The sequence below is a fragment of the Ochotona curzoniae genome, unplaced genomic scaffold (genome assembly GCF_017591425.1).
Source record: "Ochotona curzoniae isolate NIBS_2020 unplaced genomic scaffold, NIBS_Ocur_1.0 scaffold_3208, whole genome shotgun sequence".
Lineage (NCBI taxonomy): Eukaryota > Metazoa > Chordata > Mammalia > Lagomorpha > Ochotonidae > Ochotona > Ochotona curzoniae.
In genome coordinates, this window is record NW_024467106.1 from 36,220,707 (window position 1) to 36,239,805 (window position 19,099).

Here is a 19,099-nt window from a genome sequence, read left to right on the forward strand (position 1 = left end):
TAAATATGTTAAGTTGTGCTACTTTTCACCCTGTAACTAAAGAAGACTTACCCAGTTCACTTTGTGTTAATTATAATTTCTCAAAATCAAATATTCCTGTTTTTATAAAATGGCATTATATCCTTATCATGTCAAGAAAGCAGTTACATTTGGCTAAACATTGAATGAATGACTTTCAACGCATTTATTCATGTGATCTTAGAAAGCATTGAATATGGATTGTAGTGATCTATATACATGAGCTTTCTACACTTTGCACAGTCTGAGAAACTTCTGAACGTAGGTCCCTTTGTGAATAGCTTGTGAACTGGAGAGTGGCTCTGGGGTTTGTTTCTTGACATTGGGTTAGAGGTCTGAAATGCTAGCATTTTTTTAGTATTTGGAATTTTGAGGACATTTAATAAAATTAAATTGACCCCAGTAAAGAATGACAGGCCCTCAGATTATTTTGCCAATTGAGAAGCAACATGGATAAGCCCTTTTCTCCCTTAATAAAGGGAGAAAAAACGAAATAGACAGCTGAAAAAATTGCTCATTTGAGTCACTTTTTATTTGATTTTCCTAATGATTATCATTGAACTTTTGGAAATTTGTTCCACTTTCCTGGTCTTATTTATATCTAACAATGCAGATCAAGTTTGGCTGTAAGTTATATCATCATTCCCACTCATGTGCTGATGGAAAATGGGATCTTTCAAACAAAATTAAAGTGAAAGGATAGTCTTTGAAAGTTAATAGGAACAACCTGATTTTCATTCTATATTTTATGAAGCATGTACTTAACTACTTAGAGGGAAAGAGAGAATATTTGATAATATAGAACATTACCTAATATAGTCCCATTACCTAACATGTTGGAGAAATCTGGCAGAACCACTTTTCCAAAGTTGAAAATCTGACACATTCTCCAAAAAATCCAATCAAAAACATTTCTATTTTTATTGTTTACTTTAGGCTTCTGTGACTTATTTGAACATGAAGCACACTGGTTGTTAGTATCTTCAAAACCTGAAATCTCAAAAATCCAGATTGGCATTATTAGCCTGGAGTAGTACTCTTATGAATTATTCCTGAACCCAATAATAAATCCTATAAGATGAGACTAATAGAGGAATGGGGCTCCAGTAACTATAGAGAATACTACAGGAATCAGCAATGGGATTACAAAGAAGGTTTACAAGACTTTCCCAGAAAAATTGGCTACTTTCTGCCTAGTGATAATAGTCATGAGTTTGTAGATAATTGATCTTTTAATTTTCTCCATTCTCACTATGGGTGTATGCCTTGAGCTATTCTTTTATATCTGCAATGTTCTAGAATTCCATTGACTGTAACTTGGGGATTCTAGGTTCTAGTTGTACGAAGGATACACTTGCATGAATTTTTCTAATGTTTTTTGATTACTTCGTGTTTGATCAACTTAGACCATGGCAGAGAATAATCGCTGAGACCAGCATGTGGGCCAAAACCGGATTCCCTTAGGTAGAAAATATTTGAGTCATTTTCTTCCCTCATTGTTTATGTCCTGGGAAGAAATATAATTGTTTTGCTCAGCCTTTCATAATAGATTGACCAGTACCCCAAATACACATATAAGTCATTCCTCAAAGTGATTCTTCTCCCTATTCATTTTATCTATATCAGAAAAAGTTCCATAACTAGAGTCTTAGGGGATAATTGGCACAAAACCCCATATGTCGCAATTACACATTCTGGAAGACAACTCACGTAACAGTGTGTCCAAGTGCATTCCTAAGATGGAAATTCTACTTTTCTAATTCTCATAGTACTCAGTATAAGGATGAGTGGGATTTTTTTCTGCAGTATATAGTGTGAATTCTTTTCTCATTGTTCTGTAAAAATATTCTGTTCTCCTTAGTTCTCACAGAAGTCCAGAAGTTGCAGTCTATTGAGACTTTCTGAAAGAATAATGATTTAAGCCTTACTTGCATTGAAGCCTGACTTTTGCCACTTTCCATTACTCATGTAGGAACAAATATAAAGAGAGAATGTGATCTTGGAAGGAAAAAAATGAGTAGAACACCATGTAAATTAACTTGTACTTCCAGGATCTTTCTTCATCTCAATGTCAAGGCATTTGTTTTATCTTTAGGGCCTATGCTCAGAAACTGCTTAACAACACAGAACTTGTCTGGGGGCTTTCTAGATAAGACAAAATAGATCATTTTCAGCTTAGAAAGCTAAAGTCTGACAAAAAGACATATCATGAATTTAAACAAAGGTTGGAGGGAGACACTTGGATCCCTTTTATTCCTATTTGCTTCATTAATTATTTCATAGTCACTATCCTCCAGCTGAAGAGGAATCAGAAAGTATTCTGATCTTTAATTTCATTGGTAACATTATTAATCCCTTACCTTTATATGCTCGTCACCTATTTGCTTCCAAATAGATTTGGTAGCATGTGAACCTGAGCATGTGGCATGTAACAAAACCTCTGGAATCACAGCCATTCTTTCTATTTGGCACTTAGGGAGTCATCATCTTTATTGCTAGAATTAACATTTCCCATTACAGAAATATGTCATGCACCTGGTTATTCCCATTGACTTTCCACTACTGGCTTTGGGAGCTCCATGCAATCCTTTTCAGCTAAAACCCTTGATATTCTGTGACTGAGGAGTTTTGGAGTCATTCTGCCCTTGTGTGCAGAAAGCCTTAAGGAATGAGCTATTATTACTCTTATTGATTTTAGAATTTTATATTTTGGTAGCTTTTCCCTGGTACTTGGCAAACACTTAATGAATCTCTGTGACATGCTGCTTTATTCCTTCAAAAGCCATTCCCAAGAGAGCCCTTTCATTAGGACTCGGGCAAAAGTGTGTGTACTGGGAAGGAAAAGCTTCTCAACCTGTGTCTAAAGATCAAATTAGATGCTATGATCTTTAGCTAAGTTCACCTAAGAAACAGTGTGACCAGGGGCTACACATCTGTGTTGGTAAGGTTTAGCAAAGTAAAGCATAGCATGTTTTAAATCAGGAATTAAAGACATGTTTTCTGTGTTAGGAGCAGTAAATGTAGCAACATGGTTTTTTTTTTTTTCAAAAGATGTCAGGAACTGCATTGTGTGAACTTGACAATGTTCATGGTCAAATGCTGCAACAAAAGATGTGGTGAAGGTATTTGCAGCAGGTTTATTTTTGTGAAACAAACCTGGGAATAATAGCCCTCCTCCCACATTTAGGAATTTAATCAAGACAAGCCCATATGCGCCCCACATGGCCCACCATCAATCTGCCAGTGACTCAATAACCTTCTCCTCCCCGTCTCCTGGAGGAGGAAAGGAACAATTATATTAGTAATCCCTTGCCTCCCAGGCATATGTTCCAAGACCCCAGTGGATGCCTGAAGTCACCAACTGTATCAAATTCTGGATATGCTGGTTTTTCCATACCTATGTGCCCATGGTAAAACCTAACTTATGCACTCATTAGGCACAGTAAGAAATGAACAAAGATCATCAAATAGAACTGCAACAATAAACTAATAAAAAAAGTGAGTCCTTTCTCATTCTTTCTTTTAATATTTCCAATTTTATATTCTCAAACTACAATTGACCATAGCTGACTTAATCATGGAAAGTAAAAATAGATAACAGGGACTACCATATTAACTCCCTTGAGGCAGAGAGAAAGAAAGGAAAGCCTTTTCCTGGTGCTTTTTTCTCCTACTCTGCCTGCTCACCATCGTGCCCCTTGAGCTGCTGTCATCCCTCATCAAAAAATGCTTTCTCCAGGGATAAGTCTTCTTTCTTTGGTACTCTGAAATTCTTGGGTGATTGTTAAGCTGGAAATTGCTTTAGGAAAAGAAAAGCGCTGCCTATCTCACCTATCTCACATCACAGTTTAAAAGTTAAGACTTACCATTCATATCATCACATGCTGACAGCAATCTGCGGGTTGAGTGATTCTGAGTTTTCTCTCTCTTTTCCAGAAGCAGGTGGTTGTTATAATGCCAGCCTTAAATAGAAAGCTTCATTTATAGCCTTAACAGAATGAGGGGGAAAAAAAGTTGGCAAAATTAAGAAAAGATTTATTATCTTAAGGAAGGTTTGCCTTTAATATGCAAAATAGCCACTCGGGAAAAGAAACAAACATGCAAATTCATGTCTCACCAAATCAGTTGACTATATTAATTTCATTAGAAGTTCAAAAAGGAAACTGTCAACAATGAATATTGTTCAAGGATTTTGTGACTGATCTAAAAGGATGGAGTAAAGGGTGCAGATTTGGTTGCCATGTTAACTTTCTTCATTGTGTTGCACACCTCCCATTCTAAATTGCTTAAACATCTTCAACCTAAATATAATCTATGCTTACCGCATAATCAGCAGATAATAATAAGCAGGAGATTAACTCAGACATGCAAAAATTTCTCACATTTTTTCCAACACTGTGTTTGCAGTACCATCTACAGTCACTTGTGTGATTACTCCAAGGCTAAGATTGAGTCAGACTTCCTGAGAACGGGCTCGTTTCCTCCCCAGTGATAAGCTCAGGCACGCACTGCACACCTGCATCTTACACGGCACATTAGAGTTGTCTTCAGCTGTCTTTTTCTGTAAGATATGGAATGCCCCAAATCATAATTAATTACAAAGCTATTGTTTATATATACATATATAAATATGTGGGGGAGGGTGGTTTTATTTTTTTTTAAGTGTTTTAAATGTAACTGTTTTCAAAGTTGATAAGCTTGAGCAGGAGGTCAAACCGGAAAGAAACAGAATGTGTGTCTCTTTTTCCCTTTACTGTTTTTTGGTTAAAGTCTTACTCTGGGAATATCCCATGATTTGAAGTTACTAACCAACAATCCAAGAAAACTTCTTTTTACAAACCCTGATCATTTGTTACTAAAAATGCTAATGACAAAAAAAAAGTGCTAATGACAAAAAACCTTGGTTAATTTTGTGTTTCATGGACTCTATGGTTCATTGTTGTAGGCATGTTGTTTTCTCTAACATGTATAATTGAATTCACTTGTTTTAATTCAATTTTACATGGCACTTAGTATTGTAAAATAAGTTGGAAAATACATTTTCTTTGCTAACGAAAAGGGCTTAAGCAACTGACCTCTTAGTTCAATCCATTGGCATATAAAGAAATGAAATGTAATAAAGGATTTTTTTAACTTGTTGAGAGAGGCGGGATACAGGAGCCTCACAAGGAAGAGCAACTTGTTTAAATTGCCATAGTTCTGCATTGATGAAATAATAATATAAAATTGCCAGGGACGCAGCATATCCAGAGGAATGGGACTCTACTGCTGGGATGAGTAGAGACAACTCAGAATCAAAGACAAGGTTAGGAGATTCTTCATCTAAAAACTTCCAGGCACATCATGATTTTTCCTGCTGGATATTGAAACCTATGCAATATCAACCACTATAAAGATATTGTACATTTTAAGGATAAATGCTGGATCACATATAAAATTATTTCAATTTTTTTTACTTGATCATATCATGAGCATGATTTTAGGCATGAAATGTGTTTGAGCAAGAACTAAAGGGTTCAGCAAGCCATACCTACCACATCATCTAGCTTTCCTTTCTAGGTTTTCACTCAGCCAATGACTCAAGACATCATACAAAATAGAAACACACAAAACGTAAAAGGAAGGATACCTTTCACCTTCAAGCAAATTAATCACAAGGGCAAGAGAAGGTTGTCTAGTGTTAAAGAGGTCATGATTTGAAAATGTGTAAATTGTTCTGAGACGATCCTTCTCTGAGAGTGAAGAGGCCTGTTCTACATTAGGTGCTGGAGGGCTGGGCTTTAAGGAATTATGTTAAAAAGCTGCCCTCCTGTGTGATGTCATTTTCACCCTCTGCAGCTCATCAGAAGCCTTCCAGTAAAGAGGGGTAGATAGAGCTGGAAACAAAGAGCTGACAGCACTGGAACCTGGGAATTGTGTTATTAGATGGCAAGAAAGCCTGGGATTCATTTCCAAGCAGCAACCAAAAACTAACTTAGAAAAGGCCCTTTTGCATTCTTCTTGCAAAAGAGAAAGCTTCTCACTGAAGAGGTATTCCCTTCTCGAAGGCTTCCTGGCAATTCCAGGAGAGTCACATTGAGAGTGACAGTGAACTTCCATCTTGTATCAAAACAAGCAACAGTTTTCCATAAACCTAGTTTTGAATGTGATGAGTATGCATCTCAGGCAACTAACATTACAATTTGTTTGTCTCATAAACTCATTAATCAGCTAGAATGGCCCCAATACTTCAGGACCTGTTCTAAAACAGTGGGAAAACGTTTTTTGACATCAATTTCTTTGATGACTATAACATCACGTTTAGCTCAGTAGCCTGGATTCTGGCTCCAATTTGGTAAATAATTTATTGTCATGTTTAACTTAAAAGAACATCCTTGTTGTGATTTTGTTCTGTTTCTTCTTCCACCATGAGCATACTCGAGCTAGCTGACTGTTATTTCTTTGTCATTTTTAAGAGTGGAAATGAAAAATGTGGGTTCCTACCTACTCCCTGTACAACAGATAAGCTTATTGTATAATCCTGTATTCTTTTCTTTATTACCTTATTCCCAGTTCTAAAACACAGTTGTGAAAATTGATGTGGAATAAAGCCAAGTTGAAGAGAAAAATTGATACTCTTGAGAGGAAATTCACTCAACATTTCTGCCACTGATGGGTGGTGAGTTTGAAAACATTGACCTCTAGGGCGTGTCACTCTGGTGTCTTCTATCAACTCTTACAAATAACTACAAGCAAAAACTGCGTCAATCTACCAAAAAAAATGGATTGGGAAAGAAATTCTTTGTTATAACCATTCAGGCTCTGCTTCATTCAATACTAGCCTGTATTAGATAAATCAGAGCATGCCATTAAATATTCCTAGAGAATACATGCATTTTAACACCAGAAATGCACAAAACAGAGAGAGGGGATGAGAGCGAGATGCATACACTACTAAGAATTATCTGGAGAAAAGATAAAGAAAAGACAAATGGAAAAACACTTGGCTTATCTGAGGAATTTTAACTATTCTCTTTGGTCACTACTAAAAACAAACAAAAAAACCTAAATATACAATTCATTTACTGAGGATGAAAACCCAAAGAAAATATACACCTGAAAAAACAAAAACTAGTACACGATAGGTAAAATACTTGATTGGAAGATGAAAATCTTACAGATGATTGTAAAATTTGTACCTGTAGTCAGTAACTGTAGAATTGTGTTTGTCACACTGGGAGATCAGTCTATTTACCAGAACCCACTCTAAGGCAGAGGCAACATTTATACGAGCTTTGTCTAACTGCAGCCTCACTAATCATTATTCCTCAGCACAAGAAATCAGGCATGCTAGTACCATTGCAGAGAGGCAATTTAGAATATCTAATCGATTCCTTTAGCCATGGGCTATTAGCTGGGTGTACAAAAGACTAATGGGTTACATCCATTATATACATGCAAGGCTCTCATGAAAACAAAGTAATTCTTTAAACACACACACACACACACACACATCTACACTGTGACATCCAGAGTTCTCTTATGCCTTAGAGTGACTCGGTTCAAATACCTGACAAGGGATTAATTCAGTGAGTGCAGAACAAATGCGTAAGGCAAGGAGATTACCAAGTCAGCTCAGCCATCTTGATTTATATAAGCCCTTCTATTTTAGCAGCACCTGGAGAATCGAGTTGCTTGTTCTTCAGTAATCTCAAGAGCTCTTCCTAGTGCTACCTAAGAAAGTTGCTGGTATTAATGCTTGGCTGGTTCCAGCACATAGCCTCCGTGTTCTGCCCCGAGTCTTCTGGAGTAAAACAAGAAAAGGGACTCACTGAAATAAAAAATAACTGGAAAAAATGTTTCTGACTGTGAGTCCAAGAAAAATTATTTATTGTTTTGGTAGTACAGAGCATCACAAACTTTTTGAATAAATGACAATGATCAAATATACAAATGTAAAAAAATTTCATGGTGAAGGAAAATGCGTGGTGCTTCTGTGTGTTACACTGCCTCTATAGCTGATCTTCATGATTTGGATTCCAAACTGTTAAGTAGATAAATTCAGTACTGAAAAAGTGCTTTAAATGCCTATGTATTTATATCCTCTCTAATGCTGCCAATATTATGTGTAACACGTGACCACAGAAAAGTAATGAATCTTCTTAAGTACTTTCTTCTTTGATTAAAAGTTAAAAATCAACTTTGATTTTAAAAGGTGCAGAAAATTCAACTTTACACTTATCTTGGCAAAAAAAAAGCCTTTCATTCATTTGCTTATTCATTTATATAAGCAACAATATCTACTAAGATCCATTATCACAGTAACTTAATTGCACCTCAGTAAGTGATGATCAAATTGTAGTTCAAGCGTTACTCTCATGTTTCTACACAATGACTTGTTTGACTTCCTAATCACATCTTGCTTCTCATTAAGTCATCCAAACCATGTGGTTTACAGATGGACCTTGGTGTCCAAGTGGCCAGGCGTTGTGCTTCGATACAATGAGTCTGGCACTGAAGATCTGCTTGGCATTGAGGACTTGCCTGCTTTAATGATCCACTCTCAGGGAGTCAGAATAGCTGATTTCTAAGAGGCAGGAGTCCAAAGAATGAGAACGAGTCCTCAGGACTTTGTCACTAGATTTCTGTTTCCTTATGGGCAAATGACTTAACATCTCTGCATCCCCATTTCTCAAAATGGTCATAACTCTACCTACCTCACAAGGGTGCTGTGAGGCTTACCATGAAAAGGACAAGGCAATGACATGTGGAACAGGGGCCCATGACAAAGGTGCTACAGGATTCAGAAAGACCAGAGGAAGCTAATGTGTAAGAGCCCCTCCCCACCAGGAGCCCTGCCTGCTTGAATATGTTTACTCCCTATTGGCTTGATCTAAAATGGCACTGTACCGTCATTTGGTTTGACTTGTCTTCAGTATCACTGCCTTTTTCATAGTTTGTCTCATTTTGGGATATACTGGCTTGGAAAATCATTTTAAAGTAAATTTAACAAAGAAGAGCAAAAATGATTCAATTCCAGGTGCTTGGGGGTGGGGGGGGCAGTTATTTATTTCAACATAAATCAAGAGTTTGAATGATTATCTTCAAAAGAGAGACATGTACTGCCTGGGGCTTTCTGTTGTTTTCAGGCTTTCTGTGTCATTGTCTGACCGTCCCTTCTCCTTTCACTGCAGAGGAACTTGTAGTCCTCTCATTTCTTGATGATTCTTTTCATTCAATCTCCTTTTGCTCAAAGGACGAATTCTTTTCAGTAACTATTGTAATTCTTTTCTTAGAGGGCCATGTTCAATTGTCACTGTTCAGCTAAGCCCTACTGTCTTGGTGTCCTTCAAAACTGTCAGCTGCTTTAAACTATAAGGGTGGGGGAGGGAGCTGATAAGCACATTGTTGTAATTGATTTGTATGTTTGAATTGTCCTATCAGAAAACAAAGTTATGAATTTCATCTGTTGAGACACAAAATAAAATACTTTCCTAAAAATGTGTCTTTGTTTTTGAATGTTCAACAATAACAGTTTTGCTTTCCCTCAAGTTTTTAATGTTTCATTCATAGCATTGCATTAATGATATATTCAACAGAAATCTAGTTTTTTTCCTACCTTCCTTGACAAAGCTCAATTCCTTGTTTTATAAAGTTGAGGGAAAAAATGAAGTGAAGTTGTTCAAGATGGGATTGAAAGAAAGCGTGAGACATCATTCTCAAGAGCCTGTATTCACAAATTATCACGAATTATGGAAGTTGGGTGAGTATGAAGAAATACGGCTTTCATGGCATAGGCATTGCTTTCACCTCTTCCTCCCTGCATCCCGAGGAAATATCACTGCAAGTTGTGATAAATAGCCAGGAGAGCTGATTTGCATTAGGTAGGAAACTATAAGGAAATCAGGTGACAATAACTGAATTTGATTTTACAACTTTCTCTGGGCCTCAAGATGCAGCTACAGTGATTTAAAGAAACTTAAAAAAAGAAAAGAAAATTTTGATGTCTTAGTCATGTCTGACTTCCATCATAAACATGCATTCAGACAGGAAGAGACCTTTTGTGCTTTTACGACCTCCATTAACTTAGATAACCCCCCTACAAGTCCTATTTCCAAATGTAATCATTGAAGATGAAAGCTGCAGTGTATATAGCACTAAGGGTACGCAATTCAGTCCCTGGTACTTGGTTCCCATACACTGATTGAAGCGCTGCTTAATCTTGACTTTTCATGAACATGAGAGGTTGTGTACAATATAAAGAAGGCAAGTTAGGGAAGTCAATATAGCAAAGATGGCAAAGGAGAGAATTTTCAACTGAGAGTCAATATTTCACTCATTGTTTTACTTTGCTGTTCCATGCCTGTTCAAAGCTCTAGCAAACTGTCATAAATTTCTTACAATTATATATGCCTTGTAAATTTTTAAGCACTTAAGTCCTTAGAGAACTATATTTCTGGTTTTCCACCGTACACCCCCAGAGATATATTTCTCAAAAATAAACATTTACATTTCTTTTTCTTTATTCAGCATCCTAGGTCAACTTGTTTCTGGATTACCCATCCCTCAAGTGATACTCGTAGAATATATTAAAGTGTCTTTTGATTATACCTCCATCCTTACAGACTAATGTATACATTATACAAGGGGAAATATAAGACAAAAATTCACTCACAATCACGGTCAGTTTTACCAGCTTCAATGTGCATTTGCTAGGTTTCACACGAGTATAGGCTTATGCTAAGAGTCCTCATGATTTGAATGTAGAGGCCCAAAATGTCCTTTTTTAAGAGAATAACTATCTAAAGTAAAATTATTTAAGACACAGGTAAGTTCCTGATGTAATTTTCACTGATTTTGCATGTAGCACCCAGCCAGTATCAGACTCAGTGTGATGACCTAGTGTGTATCCAATTCACTGAAGCTCACAGAGGTTCCCAAAGAACCAAAATATTGCATTAGAACATATAGTGTCCACTGGTTAAAATGTGCCAGAAATTGGGGAAGAGCAAAGAGAAACAATTAAAGTACTGATGGAAAACAACTTTTCTTTCTCAAACATTAGATTTCTGTTTGCTAAGCTAGACCGCCTTTGTATGAATGGACGTGAGAGAAGTTCAGGGTGCCATCCTGCACTGCTTGACATGGTCTATACAGTGCTGGAACTTGGATCTCACATTCAATCTGTGTGCATCTGAGTAGTTAGTTCAAACATATTCTTTCAAAGATCTGTAAAAACACAGTTGATACTGAAATCATTAACAGCTTGAAATTTTATTTTTTCTAATTATGAAAGTGATATATGATTGTTCAAAGTGGAAAATATGGAGAAGAAAAATTGGTTTTATACTCCTGTCCTTCAAAGACAATCACAGTTAGTATTACAGTAAAATACTTTTGCTCTTTTCATAATAGACTTGGTTTTGAAGCAGAACTTGGAAGTATTTGCTAGCACCCACAGGATTCCCTCCTGCCCCTGCTTACAATTCCTCGTGTTCACCATTTCACTATTTTTCCCCTTCTCTCTCTTCTGCTTCTTCCCTAGTTAAATATCCTAGGACCTCTTGTGCAGCATCCACAAAATAACTTGCTCCAAAAGTAAAAAAATAACCTGCCTGATTTCTTATCCATTATGTCAGAAAAGAGTTCTGAAAAAAAAAGTCAGTGATATTGACGGTAGTTATATTACTAAAAGTTCATTTTCTTTAAAGATCCTCTTTTCCTTTCAGTTTAATATATATCATTTCTGAAATTTTGAGCTGAAATTAGAAGCAATAATAACTACCACTTATTGGGCACTCATGCATCTGGCACTTTCTGGAAGCTGGCTAATTAATCTTCTCAATAACCCGAGATGTTGCCCGAGCCTTCTTCTTTCACAGCATTTTCATCTGAAGTTGTATAATTGCCAAAACTTCCTGATTCCCTCTACCATGGCACCGCTGATTCTGAAATATGCTCCTAGAATAAAGCCTGACATGGCACATACTGCCGCTGATTGCTGGGCCTCATGTTCCGCTCAGCTTCCACAGCTCCCTTTGCTGGTAGCTGAGACATTTTGTGTGTTTTCCCTGACAGCAGTCGTGTATCCCTTATTCACTCCTATGGTGTTTGTAATCACATCAATCCAGGGGAATTCTACTGCTCATGTGGAACTCACAAGAGCTGCTCTGAAAATACACTTTATTACTAATCATAAACTAAAAAAAGTATAATCTTTTAGTTACCTGTTCTAAAAGCTTTTGACCATCTGAAAGAGTAAAGAGAGATTTTTTTCTTCCCCTGAAATTTTCACCTTGTGATTGTTATCCACCATAGGGAAATATTATCAGTTTGCATCAGCTTCCAAAATCGTCCATGCTCTTATTAATGAAGCCCCTTCTTAGTTACCATGGAATATCGGTTATCTAATCTAAATACAACAGAGTGGTATGTGTTTCTTCTAAAATTTTTGACTTTGTGAGAATGGCTCTTTCTTGGAAAGAGATACAATCGGTTACAAAAGATACAACCGGATTGCAGCACTCACAAATGGAACAGAGCACCTTACGGGCAATCATCTCTGTGCAGTATACAGAACTTCAGCCTTTCCGAGAAGGTGAGTAGACCTTGGGGTGAATGAAGCGAAGGAGCAGATATGGGATTTCAGACTAGAAATCTCCACTAATTGAGAGAGCACAGAGAAACAGCTGGCACTCACTCACCAGAAGCTAATCACACAGAGGACCGGCATGGCAACTCTAGCCCAAGAATTGGCCCACCTGCCCCACGGGGATGCAAACTCCCCACAACAACCAGGAGGTTAGAAACCATTAACAAGGGCTGCCTGGCTGACATTAAATAAAGCATTCTGAGCAGACCACTGAAATTCATCTCACTCTGGGACAGATAAGCAGAATGGCACAGAAGAATTCCAACACAGAAAGCTTAATATATTATTTAACTTTTCAATTACCTGCTGCACGGTGAACAGAGACAAGGTGCACTGTCCTTGTGAGTTTTACAAGCTTTACAGTGCAGCATGGGTTATTTATGCTCTTTTTCATCACTGGCATTGTGCCACAGCAGGCTTTCATTTGTGAGTTATCGCCTGCCTGGTACCCTTCCTACTTCCCTGTATTTTTACGTAGCCCACGGATGATATAAGGAGAAATCTAGAAAATGAGGTCCACTCCTGGGTTCTTTTCCTGAGATTAGAAACAAGTGAACTGGCCTCCGTGTCGAACATTCAATCAAGCTATTGAGTGGTTGGTCTGTGTAAGCTAATAGGCACTGGGAATGCAGAGTTAAACAAGTGCTGCAGCTTAAACAATGATTTGGCTGCCCAGTTCAGATCTCAAGGCTGTGAGTTGGTGGTGCTAGGACAGTGGAGATTTGTTACAAATGTGGTCTTTGAGAAGCTAGGTCCAATTACGGGCCTTAAGAACGTGGTTTTCATTAGAAAGTTAGTTGAGCTCAGCTGTTTTCTCTCCGTTTCTCGCCGCACTGTGTAATCTTCCCTCCGAATACCCTGCACCGTCCTCACCAGAGGCCACGTTAACGGAGCTCATCTTCGGCTATGGACCTTCAAACTGTGAGTTCAAATAAACCTTTCGTCATAAGCAATTTCTTGCAGGCATTTGTTAAACTCATGAAAATCTGACTAATACAACAGGACTCCTGGAAAACGAGGCAACAGGTCACTGCCCGTTCTTTAGTTACTGCTCCGTCTGGATGTTGTTCAGTAGGTCGCCTTTTATTCAAGCCTCTGTCAGCTCTTCAAAGTGTAAAACGAGTTAGTAACCCAGCTCTGTCCTGGGATGCTCCACCAGGCAGACAGCCCAGAGACAGAGTGAAAAGACCTCAGACAAAAAAAAATTTTAAAGTGGCAAGTTAAGCACTCAATTTTTTTTTTAAGCCAATGAACAGCTTTCCTTACCAAGCTAACTTTTTAGGGTGAGAAGCTTGTCCAAAACCAAAGCTTTGGGGTTAAGCTAATGCTGATTTTCTGTTTTAGAAATTTCTTAAAAGGAGAGAGATGAAGTAATAATAATAATCTATTTCTGCTCACAGTGGGGGTTCAATTTGTGTATGCCTGGTGAGAGTCTGTGGTCTCACAGCACAGGGCTCACCAGGACAAGTGAAACTCACTGAGTACAAACTTACCTTTATAAACATTTACTAATATTCTACTGTTAGTGGGGTTACATTCTAATTACACAAGTAGTTTACATTTGTTATAGTACCACTAGCAAAAACAGATAAAAACTCATTAAAATTTCTAATAACTTTTATGAAGAGACTAACATGGCTACCATTTGGGTGATAAAATCAGCAGAAGGTTCCACCGTTATTTCTGTATACCTGTGTGTTTTAGCAGCACATATTATTTTAGAGGCTTCTTTTTCATTTGGCATTGTATTGTGATTCTCTTCTCTAAAATGACTACAAAATTCCATTTGTTCACTGTTCTATTATCTAACCTGTTGAAAATTAGGTTGTTTCTAATTTTGTCTCTTTATAAATGTCTGTGTGCCAATTTCGTTGGACTGGATCATTATTCCTGTTTGTAACTAAGTCCTTAATTTAAATTATTAGAAATAGAAGTTCTCATTCAATATTAATGTAATTTGTCCTCAATTTTTAGTGAATGTTGCTAAATTAGCCTCGGGAAGTCAATTTCACAATTTGACCAGTAGAGTACAATGGAACTATTTTCCTGAAGTATCATGAACTATCCTAGATTTAGAAAAAGGAGTATTTAGACAGGTTGTCCCTCTGCGTCGTGGCGGGAATCTCACACAGACTTGGTTCTATGGCATTCTTGCGTGATAAAACCAAACCCTCTGTCTGTCATGAGTGACAGTATAAAAGGGGAAGGCAGAGGGATCGGCTATTCTCTGGTTCATTTTCTAAATGTCCATGATCTCCAAGGTTTGAGCAGGCTGAAGCCAGGAACCAGGATTTCCATCCAGGTTAAAGGGACCCAGCTGCTTGAGTTATTGCCAGCTGCCTGCAATGATGCATTAGTGGGAAGCTGGAGTGGAGGCGGAGAAGCCAGGACTACAACCTGCAGGCCAGCATGAAAATAGGGCGTTCCAAGTGGTGGCTTCCTCTGCTGTGCCCCAGTCCCTGTCCCTACAGTGCTCCTTAGTGTCCTTTTGTCATTTCCTCTGAAGCTCTTGCATTGAAAATGTTTTTCTTACCAGGTAATTTTCACCTTAGTAAGTGAAACTTAAAGATAATGACAAGTAGTCATCAATACTGACTGCTATTCTAGCAAGGAAACCTGGGAAGCACCCCCTGAAAAAACACCTAAAAAGGTATCTGGATGAATTGAATGAGAAAACCATGCTTTTTAAAAAAGGTTTATTTATTTTTATTGGAAAGGCAGATATACAGAGAGGAGAAGAGACAGAGAGGAAGATCTTCCATCCCCGTGGGTCAATCCCCAAGTGTCCACAACGGCTGGAGCTGAGCCAGTCCGAAGCCAGGAGCCAGGAGCTCTTCCAGGTCTCCCACACAGGTGCAGGGTCCCAAGGCTTTGGGCCATCCTCAACTGCTGTCCCAGGCCACAAGCAGAGAGCTGGATAGGAAGCAGGGCTGCCGTGATTAGAACCGGTGACCATATAATATGGATCCCGGTGCGTGCAAGGCGAGGACTTTATCCACTACACAATTGCACCAGGCCCAAGAAAACCATGCTTTGAGGTATCTTACCATGGGTAAGATATCTTTCATCAAAAAGATGAAAGAGCCTGTGCAAAGGTCCTGCAAGGAAGTGACCTTGACATTTTCAAAGAGCAGTGATGCTGGAGCTCATTGTGAAAGTCAAACCGTGGCAAGAAATGAAATTGGAGAAAGGGCAAAATTTAGAGGGGTCCAATTAACTACTCAGAAGACTCTGAGTCTTCTTCAAAGTGAGGAGAAGCAACTGAGTTGCTTGTAAATTCAGTTTCTGCCTTGCATTTTCCAAAGTTCACTTGCACTTTTATGTGGAAGACAAATGAAAAACCAAGAGAAAAACTATGGAAATGTGTTGAAAAGCTTTTATTATAGCATGGGCAACTAGCTGTTTCAAGCCCTGGAACCCTGTTTTGAAAGGCAGCAAGCATTAAAGAAGTGATATGAAAATTCATGGATAACAGCCATATCCAATCATTACAATACCTGACTTGAGGATGACAGGATGCCTGATCATGTCCTTACATCAATTTTAGTGTCTCTCCAATTAGTCTCCAGGTGGCAGTGTCTGTGTTGCAAGGTCTGAGAATTGGCAATGTACAAGGAAGCTGTCAGCCCACACAGCACATGACCAGGGTGGTTAGGCACACAGTGTCATAAAAAATCTAAATCTGTGTGTCAGCCTGAGAAGGAAGGGCTATAACTGAATGAGAATCTCAGGAACGAGGAATTCCTTTGTGTCTGGAGCATTGGGTCTGTCTTATCACTGACCAGTCTAGGTTCTAAAATCAAAACTGAATTGAAAACAAAAGCATTGCTTATATGTGAGCTTTGATCATAGAGCTATTTACATATAAATTTCTGGAAAACAACATGGAGGAACTAGAAAGAGTTTGCATTTGCAAAAACCTCCTCAAAAAATATCTTATAAATGTTAAATGGGGTGGGGAAGTAGGATTTGTTTTAGCAACTTAAGGCTGATTAGATTTTTAAAGACTATATGAAATGGTGTTTTTTTAAAAAAATCAGAAGTACAAATGAAATGGACTATTGAATTCATAAGAATACACATTCACCAAAAATCTTGAAAACCAGTGTCCAACTCTCTGTATGTATGCCTTTTGTTAAGTTTCTCCTTTTAATTCCCTGAGACATGACTGTGTAATGTTGACAATTTATGCTAATGAAGAATGTGTCCACAAGATGTATAATGCATGCCTTTTAATTAGTTCTGCTGTTATAACTGATTAACATTTTGCCTGTGCAGTACTATTAAAAAGAATCAGCAGTGAAACACTGTATGCATCAAGCCCCTTTAGGGGGAAAAAAAACCACTGAACAATGCCTTTGTATAACATCTGCACTGCCGAAGTCAGCTTCTGTGTTCCTAGTGCAAATCTGTTGGGAGGTGCTTCGAGCAGCCTGGAAAGAAGAAGCAGAAATAAAAGACAAAATGAAAGGCCAAAAGGCCCAGAAGAGTGAACATGGATAATGTTAGAGCATGGATAGAGATCGAGACAAACATGAAGAGGGGGAAAGCATCTGTAAGTCCATAAGGAATCCAGAGCAGGTGCAAGTAAACAAGGAGAAATGGGGCATACAAAATACGTGTGCATGTGTGTATATAGACATATATGTACCCACATGGATGCACATGTGAATATAAGTAATTTCGTGTGGAATAACAGTGACTGAAGTTGCACAGGAAAGCATAAGGCTCCAGCTCAGAAAGTTTTCTAATTCAGTCACTTCATGCGGGGCCACATCCACTGATGTAGCACCTGCAGTGTATCATTTCTTTCTCTCCTCCTTATCCAAGCAAAAGGAAGGGAGAAAAGGGCATTTGTCACTGGTTCCCCAGCCACATTCACGAATGTCAGCCTTACAGCAGCTGCTGGACTGACCATGCTCAGTTAGACACAGTTCCCTGCCTCAAGCTGCTCCCAGTCCAGTTTGGGAGACAACAGGTGAACAGTTAAGGTGTATTGAGTGTATAAATGAGAGCAGATAAATGTAGATGCTTGTTGCAAAGCTTGGACCACTCAAGGAAGATTTGTGGCTTGCATGATTTTTATCTGGTGACAGTTATGAAAAGTGAAAGGGGAAAATGATGTTCCAGGCTACGTGAACATCCATCGCAAAGTCTTTGAAAGAAGAATAGCTGTACATTTCTGAAAACTGATCAAGGAGAGTAAGGAAGGCGACAGTGGGCTGTGACATCAGCAAAAGGCCAAGAACAAACCAGGAATGCCAGTTTTGGGGATTTGGCTTAACACAATGGGGCAATAGCATCTCTCAAAGACAATGTGCTGTTTCAAATTATTTGAATTTCCAACATAGGAAAAGAGTTGGCTGAATTAATTAGAGCTTTTCTTTCTCCTTTTAACAAAAGGCCCACTAGTAGACACAGTGTGAGAATCAGTGGCCTGCATAAACCTGTTTGAACTTAGCTTCTGATCTTTCACAAAAATAAAATTGAAAAACAAAACACAGCTCAGCCTACCAGTTAGATTCATGAATTCATAAACATCACCATCACTGTCCAACAGGTGAACTGTTTTTGTTTATTTTTAATGACCATTTCACTTTGCTGCTTTCTATAATACAAATTTTAAAATTGTCTTTCAATTCTCCAATCGTTTCCACTTCAGCTTCCATTTTTAGAAAATAACTTTTGCTTTACATAGTAAAAGGACCCATTGAATGGTAACTCTTCAATATCCTGGGGCCAACTTTTCACTCCAGCCCTATATTTTTGAGTTCTTTTAATTATTTCAATTAGTTTGTGTTATTCCCTCTCACTTCTCATAAAAGTCTTCCATTAAAGCACTATCCAGGGACTGATGTTGTATCACCTGCCCTGAAACTCCAGTCAGCATCACACACAGGCATTGGTTAATGACCCAGCCGTTCCATTTCCAATCCAGCCCTCAGCACAGGACCTGAGCAAAGCAGGGGAAGATGGTCCAAGTGCTTGGGCCCCTGTCACTTACACAGACTATCCAAATGAAGCTCCTGGCTCCAGCCTGCACAGGCCATTTGGAGAGTGAACCAGTGGTTGCAAGAGCCACCAACCCCTCTCAACTCTTCCAAATAAAAATAATAAAGCTTTTACAAAGACCAACAAAACCACTATCCACTATCCCATAATTCTCCCCAGTAATCTCTCTCCTTGTCAAAGAATTTCTCAAAAAATGTGTCACTCTTTGTTTCCTCGTTTTCTGTTTTTCCACCCACATCCATCCACGAAGGTGACTTTTGTGAAGGATTTCCAATGCCTCTGTGGCATCAATCCCAAGGATATTTGCATAAAGATTTTATTTGTTTGTTTGTTTGTTTTAGAATAATTACAAAGATAAAAAGAGAGAGATCTCTCCACTGGCTCACTCCCCAAATAGCCACAGTTGCCACTGCTGGGCCAGGCTGAAAACAGGAGCTT